The sequence below is a fragment of the Arachis ipaensis genome, chromosome B07 (genome assembly GCF_000816755.2).
Source record: "Arachis ipaensis cultivar K30076 chromosome B07, Araip1.1, whole genome shotgun sequence".
Classification (NCBI taxonomy): domain Eukaryota; kingdom Viridiplantae; phylum Streptophyta; class Magnoliopsida; order Fabales; family Fabaceae; genus Arachis; species Arachis ipaensis.
The window spans coordinates 63,251,116-63,259,099 of record NC_029791.2 but is presented as its reverse complement, the minus strand read 5'-3'; the positions used below and the strand labels follow the sequence as shown (position 1 = coordinate 63,259,099).

The 7,984-nt window shown below is 33.9% G+C and overlaps 1 long non-coding RNA gene across 1 annotated transcript; it reads right to left on the bottom strand.

The window, feature by feature from the left end:
* Window positions 4,746–5,446, bottom strand: LOC110264231. Its single transcript, XR_002349985.1, has 2 exons — window positions 5,140–5,446; window positions 4,746–4,901 (listed from the first exon to the last, which is right to left on the bottom strand). It is a non-coding gene; the product is annotated as an uncharacterized LOC110264231 (long non-coding RNA).

Here is a 7,984-nt window from a genome sequence, read left to right as displayed (position 1 = left end):
ATATTTATAGAATTCTCTAAAATTTTTATTATTTTGTTTCATAAAAATAAATATCTAGATATTATAATGGAGAATTCTAGAAAATAAATAAATAAATTAAGTAATTAGAAAGATCTAAAAAGATAATATCTAAAAATATCTTTAATATCCAAGAATTAGAATTATCTAGAAATTGTAATGAATCTAACTTATGACTATAAATTGGTCATCATGGAACTCATTGTAACTAACTAACATACACAAATTTCACTAGCCTTTATATTCTCTCCTTAACCCATCAACAATATAACTATCAATTTTCTCAAACCATTCATCCAAACTACTTATTCATCAAAATTATCCTTGCTACAATATTCAAATCCATAATACACTAAACCAATATCAAACTATTTCATAAAACTAACAGTGGCATCAGAGCTATGTTCGGTCATCTACTGGATGTAAAATCTTTCTTCTAACCTATCAACTATACATATCTATCAAATTATAACCCACTAAAAAAATTCTCCTTAACCATGATAATCTCAACTATAAATATTCGGTTCCCATATTGTCAGAAGATAATTATAAGGACTGACATGCTCAAATGAAAACCTTTTTTTCTATAAGTACAAGACTTGTGGGATGTTGTCCACGAGGGGTTTATCATGCCAGAGAATCAGCCACACTATTGCTGCAGAAAAGAAGAAATTGAAGGAAGAGCAACAAAGAAATTATATTGCTCTATACTTCCTCCAACAACCTGTAACAAAGACAATCTTTTCAAGGATAAGAGGAATATCGTCAACTAAAAAAGTATGAAAAAATTTGGAGCAAGTGTTCAGAGGTGACACAAAGGTACGTACAATCCTCCTCCAATCTCTAAGGAAGCAATATGTAAATTTGAAGCCCGTCTACCCATTTAAATGGGTGGGCTTTGCCTCTAAAATTAAGCCCGTTTAAATTTCGGGCTAAACGGGCTGAACCCGATTAACCCAAAAAAAATGACGGGTTAAACGGGCTAGCCCGCGGGCTAAATGGGTGGCCCGTTTTTTTTTTTTTTTACATTTTTTCAAAAAAAATTAGCACTATAAACGGTCCGGGCTAAAAAATTATGGCCCGCGAATAAAGCGGGTTTAAATGGTCCAGCCCATTTAACCCACGGGCTTAACGGGTCGGGCCTAAATGGGCCAGACTAGCCTGTTTGACAGCCCTAGGTTTGGACATATGGAGAAAGACGGTAGGATGAAGATCAATCATCGTGCGAACTTCTCTAAAGAAAAGGAGGGAGAAGAGTACCTCTTCTACGCATCATGTCAAGAAGAGTGCAAGAAGAAAGATGACATATGGTATTTCAATAGTGGTTGCAGTAATCACATGAGAGGTGATCAAAGCCTATTTAGTGACATCAATAAATCTGTTCGATCTAGCATCAGACTTGGAGTTGGAACGATCGTGTAGGCGAATGGCAAAGGTACAATCACTGTCCACACTAAGATAGGAACTAAGAATGTTCATCATGTTCTGTTAGTTCCTAAACTAACACATATCTACTTAGTATTGGTCAAATGATGGAGAAAGGTTACATATTACACTTTGAAAAAGACTCATGCACCATAAGTGAAAGAAAAACTAAAAGACTTATAGCAATCGCCAAAATGAAAAATAAGAGCTTTCCACTCAAATGGAGTTATATCATAGAAACTGCATTAAAGGCACAAGAAGATAATTCATAGCTGTAGCATCAAAGATTTGCCCATTTTCATTTTCATGGATTAAGGTTGCTACACAAAAAGTAATTAATGAGAGATCTACCAAGCATAACATAGACTAATCAACCCTGCGAAGGATGCTTACATGTCAAGCAACATCATCAACCATTTCTTTCTAGAAGAGCTTAGCAAGCCAAGGAGATGCTTGAATTAGTTCACACTGACATTTGTGGTCCAATGAAGACCCTATCACTCAATAACAATAGGTACTTCATTCTTTTCATTGATGATTATACTAGAATGACGTGGGTATATTTCCTACGTGAAAGATCAGATATTTTTGACATCTTCAAGAAGTTCAAGCAACATGTAGAAAAGCAAAGTGGTCGTAGCATCAAGGTACTTCATAGCGACGGAGGAACTAAATACACTTCCAAAGAACTTAATAAATTATGCGAAGAAGAGGATGTCAAGTGTCAACTCACAGTTGGATATGCTTCTGAACAAAATGGAGTATTTGAGAGGAAAAATAGCACTGTGATCAAAATGGCACGCTCGATCCTTAAGGAGAAAAATTTGCCCAACATCTTCTAGGCAGAAGTTATATACACATCAGTATACCTACTAAGACTAAAGAAGTATATGCTAATCAATCACAAGGGTTCGTTGTAGAAGGGCATGAAAACAAGGTGCTAAGACTAAAGAAAGCACTCTATGGACTTAAGCAAGCTCCGCGAGCATGGTACAGTCGAATTGACAAATATTTCACTGATCATGAATTCAGGAGGCGTAAAAGTGAGCCAAATTCTATATCAAGACACAAAGTAATTCAAACACTCTCATAGTTTCCTTGTACGTGGATGATCTTATTTACATAGGAAACAATGAGACGATGATCAAAGAATTCAAAGAAGAAATGAAGCAAACATTTGAGATGACTGACTTATGATTGATGCACTATTTTTTTTTACATTGAGATAAACCAAATAAAGCCGAAATTTTTATCTCGCAAAAGAAATACACTCAAAATTTACTACAAAGGTTCAAGATGAATAATTGAAAGCAATATCTACTCCTCTAGTCCATAATGAGAAATTACAAAAAGAAGATGGATCTGGAAAGGCAGATGCTTCGCAATATAGAAGTCTTATTGGAAGCCTCCTTTATCTAACTACAACAAGACCTTATATTATGTATGCAACAAGTCTACTCTAAAGATTTATGCAAAAGACAAGTCAAAAGCATTCTATGGGACTGCAAGAAGAATCTTAAGATATCTACAAAGCACAAAGGATTATGGCATTCACTATAAATCTACTGAAGATCCAAAACAACTTGGATATACCGATAATGATTGGACAAGATCAATTGATAATAAAAAATTACTTCTGGATATGCATACTAGGATCAGAAATATTATCTTGGGCATAAAAAAAATAAGAAACTGTGGCTCAATCATGTACTAAAGCTGTGTATGTTACAGCCGCAAATGCTACTAGTTAAGCAATACGGTTAAGAAAAATATTCGAAGAACTATGAGAGAAATAAGAAGAATCAACAACTATATTGTGCGACAACAAGTCAGCAATAACAATGGTAAACAATCCAGTCTATCATAGTATGACCAAGCATATAGCTATCAAGTATCGTTTTATACGAGAAGCTATATTAGAGAAAAAGATAAAGATCAAGTATTGCAACACAGATGAATAACTAGCTAACATCTTTAACGAGGCACTACTAAGATCAAAGGTCGAATTATTTCGAGAAATGCTTGGAGTTACACAAATGTGCATCAAGGAGGAGTATTGACTATGCTACATATTTGTAGAATTCTATAGAATTCTCATGATCTTATTTCATTAAAATAAATATCTACATTTTTTAGGAAGATAATATCTAGAAATATTTATAATATCCAAGAACTAGATCTAGAATAATGAACCAACTTGTGAAGCTTATAAATAGGCCATTATGAAACCCATTGTAACTAATTAACAAACACAAAATTTTCTAGTATTTGTACTCTCTCCTTAATTCATCAATAATATAACTATCAATTTTTTCAAACCATTCATCCAAAGTACTTATTTATCAAAATTATCTTTACTACAATATTTAAATCTATCATACATTAAACCAACATCAAACTATTTCATAAAACTAACAGGAATCTTAAGAATGTTGATTATAATTGAATTTTGATTATACACGTGATATATGATTTTAATTAAATTAAAGTTATATGATTGATATAATATAAATGCCTTGTATGTAGCAAGATTGTTACAAGTCAACAATGTTGCCAATTCGGTGGTGACATATATAACTTTCGGACTATAGTAAAATGTATAATTTTATACTAAATTAGCATACAAATAATGAGACTTTTACATGGAAAGATATTGAGATTATTTGAGGAGAAATCAAGTAAAATGTAAGGTTCTGAAAATTGGATCGGACTGGCCTGTCCAACCAGAAATCAGCAACATTAGCATTTTGGTCTGTGAAAAATAATTGGTGATAAAAAAAATCGATAAAAAACTGTTAAATCACCTGGGATCAAGGTTCTGAAAACCGGACCGGACCGGCCAGTTGAACCGGTTTAACCGGCGCTACAAATGGTCCGGTCCACTATCTAAACCCGCTAGAAGAAAAACCGTTCAAAAACCGTCGAACTGACTAAGAACCGATCGGTTGGACCGGACCGGTAACCGGCCGGTTCGAATAAAACGACGCCAAAAAAAAAGAAACAGATCCGTGAAGTGTGAACCAACCCTCCTTATTCCCCCAATTCATTCGTCACTCACTCACACCCTGGACTGGAGAACTCTGAACTCTAAAGCAAAGGGAACCCTAGCCCTTCTTCACCGCCGCCGGTCCCAGGTCGTCAGCGCCGCCGCCGTCCCCAGGTCCTCAGCGCCGCCGCTTCTTCCTCTTTTCCGTGTCCAGAACCCAGTTGCTCAGCACGTCCTCTTCATCTTCAGTGGCTTCTCGGCATGGAACCCAGGTTAGTGGCTTCTCGTCTTCATCTTCACTGAGGGCTCGGTCTTCTTGGTTTGAAGTTCCGAAATTGTTGTTCTTCGGTCTTCTTCTTCGGTATTCTTCTTCAATTTTTGTTCCATTTTTCTTCAATTCTTCTTCTTCGATCTTGGTTTGAATTTTGGTTCTGAATGTTTTGTAAATTGTAATTTCCTGTTGTTGATGGATCTGTCTTATACTCTTGAATTTGCTGGTTGCTGATGGTTGAAATTTTACAAATTTGAAAATTTGTATCGTATGGTTTTGAACTTCTGATTGCTCTGTTACTCTGTTAAATCATGTGTATTAAAATAAACTTACTCTGTTATATCATTTGTATCAACCAGAACACCTAATACTTACTCTTTTACTCTGTTTTAGTGTTTTCTGATTGCTCGATGGCTCTGATAGTGTTTTACTAGTTCACCAGTTGCTGATGGCTCCTAATTTTTTTGTTCATATTTGCTCATGTCTGTGGTTGTGGCTGTTTTTAATTTCTGTGGCTTAGGCTGTTTTTACTGGTTCATATTTTTTTATTTTTCATTGTGCTATGGCTGTTTATAATTGCTTGATGGCTCTGATAGTGTTTTACTGATTTTGTGCTTCTGCTCATTGATTTTGTGCTACTGCTGTTTTTTCAGTTTCTAAAATTTTTGTTAAAATATTCTTGCTGTTGCAAAAATTAGAAATCAAATCATTATTGAAATTTTTTTATTTTTGTTTATCTTTATTGATTTCAGGTTTAGTGTGGTTACTTTATGCTTGTTTTATAATATTTGTTGCTGGATGCTGATTGTTCTTGATTCTTGGCTCTGTTTAGTCTCTTGTTTTCATGAATTAGCATTTATTCAAGCAAAGCCACATAATTTTGTCCTAAAAAGCATGATATTCATTGCTCTAAAAGTTGTTATTGCTTTGAGATGGAAACTTGATCTGTGTAAACACTTATTAATATGTTTACAACTTATTTCAGATTGCTGCACTAAATTAATTGAGAAATATATTTGGAATTTTGGATTGGACAAATGCAAAGCAGAAGCCATTTCACTTGATGTTAGTTTGGTACTTGATGTTAGTTTAGAAGAAGCCATTTTGAAGTGAAATCAGTTTTACATCTTATTAGTTTGGTGCTTGTTGACTGTACTAGATTAGTAGGAAAATCTTCACCAAAAGCTATAATTATATTTTAGGATGTATATTTATAATTTATTTATTATTTTATTCTAAAACGATTTTTTCGGTTGAATCACGGTTGGACCGGTTAGACCAGTGAACAAGTGAATCAGTGACTAGAGTAGTTCGATGACCAGTTCGGTTCTCAGAACCTTGCCTAGGATGATATTATAGTCGCTGAAAACTCTTTGTCTGGAATAGCTAATGTCAAACGAATACTAGATAAAAATTCTAGAATAGAGGATTTGGATACTCTTAAATACATCTTAGGAATTGAGGTTGCTCATTCTAATAAGGATATATCTTTATCACAACACAAATATTGTTTAAATCTCCTTGATCATTTTGGTCTTTTGGGGGCAAAGCCAGCTTCGGTCCCAATGAATAGTGCTACCCGATTATATCAAGATAAGAGTTCTCTTCTTCCGAATCCATTTGTCTATCGTCGTCTTATTGATTGCCTAATTTATCTCACTATCGGACATTACCTATATCACTCGGCAACTAAGTTTATGACTTCTCCCATCTAAAATCATTACAAAGCTACTTTTCGGGTACTACGATACTTAAAAGGAAGTCTAGAAAAAAGACTCTTCTTTCTCAAAAACTCCACTATTTAACTTAATAATTTAGTGATTCTAACGATTGGGTCGGATGTTTGGATCTATTGTGATAATCAAAGCGCCTTTCATATTGCTGCGAATCCTATCTATCATGAACATACTAAACACTTGAAAGTTGTTTGCCATATCGTGCATCAAAAAAACATAAGTGGGTGTTATGAAACTGCTACCCGTCACCTCTTCCAACCAATTGGCTCTCATTCTAACCAAACCACTATTCAAGATGAAAATTCTTGAGATTTTTTATCCTCTAGCTTGCGGAGTATATTAGAGTACAAGCAAAACTCAACCCAAAATGATAACTAAACAAAATCAAATTAGCCCACTCATACTATAAAAGTCCAATCAATTAAGTGACAGTTCATTCTACTATTTTGTCTTTTTCCTCAAACCTTCTAAAATAAGTTAGTTATGTGACTCAACATTCTGTTAGCATAAAAATTATTGTGAAGACTTGGAATATTGCATCATAATTTTACTTAGCTGTATAAAATATAGAATAGATTTATATGTATATATATTGTAAGCATCATACAGTGAGTGTGAATAACGAACATAGTTAAAACTTTTACATCACATTTTCTATTTTTCTCTATTTTTATTTATGATCAAACTACAGTAAATCAGACATAATCGAAAATGTGGGAGAGGGAAAACAACAAAAATTGAACAACTAAGGAGAATTACGAAAGAAAAAATGCATGAAAATCAAATAACGAGAAGAGAAGAGAAGCTAACCAAAATTTTGTTTGTTTAGTAGTGACTTCTTCGCGTGAATGTACCAAAGAAAACAAGCGCGAAGAACAACGAAGAAGATGCAAATGCAGCAAAGAACACAAAAAAGAAGATATAATCGCGGATGAAAATGGTGACTGAGAGAGGAAGTGCACGGAAAAGTGCATGAGGTGAGTGACTGGGTTGAGGAGTGTGTGGATGCGTATTTCTGCGAGAATGAGCATAGTTGTCAGAACCGAAACGGTGATCAAACCGGTCAGGTTACTGGGTCACTGGATTATTGGTTCAACTGTTGGGTTACTGGTTGAACCGGTTAATTCGGTCTTATGTAAATAAAAAATAAAAAATAGTCAAAAGTTTAAAATTAAAATTTAAAATACATATTTTTACTAATATTTTAAAATATCAAGTTATTTTAAAACAATATGGAACATGAACAATAAATATTTTATATTTTTTACTCTATCATAAAAAATTTATTACCCAAATCAGCCAAAACAAAAATTATTTCAGCAATCCACCAATGGCCATTTATATATAATTCGAATCAATATGATTCGAACTACAAATACATGTAATTCGAAACAACTTGCTTCGAATTACATTTGAATGAATATGCATGTAATTCGAATCAAGTAGATTCGAATTAGAGAAGGGTAAATCGAATTGACTCGATTCGAATTAGTAGGCTCATGTGACTCTATGGAGTTCGAATCATATTGATTCGAATTATTCAATGTT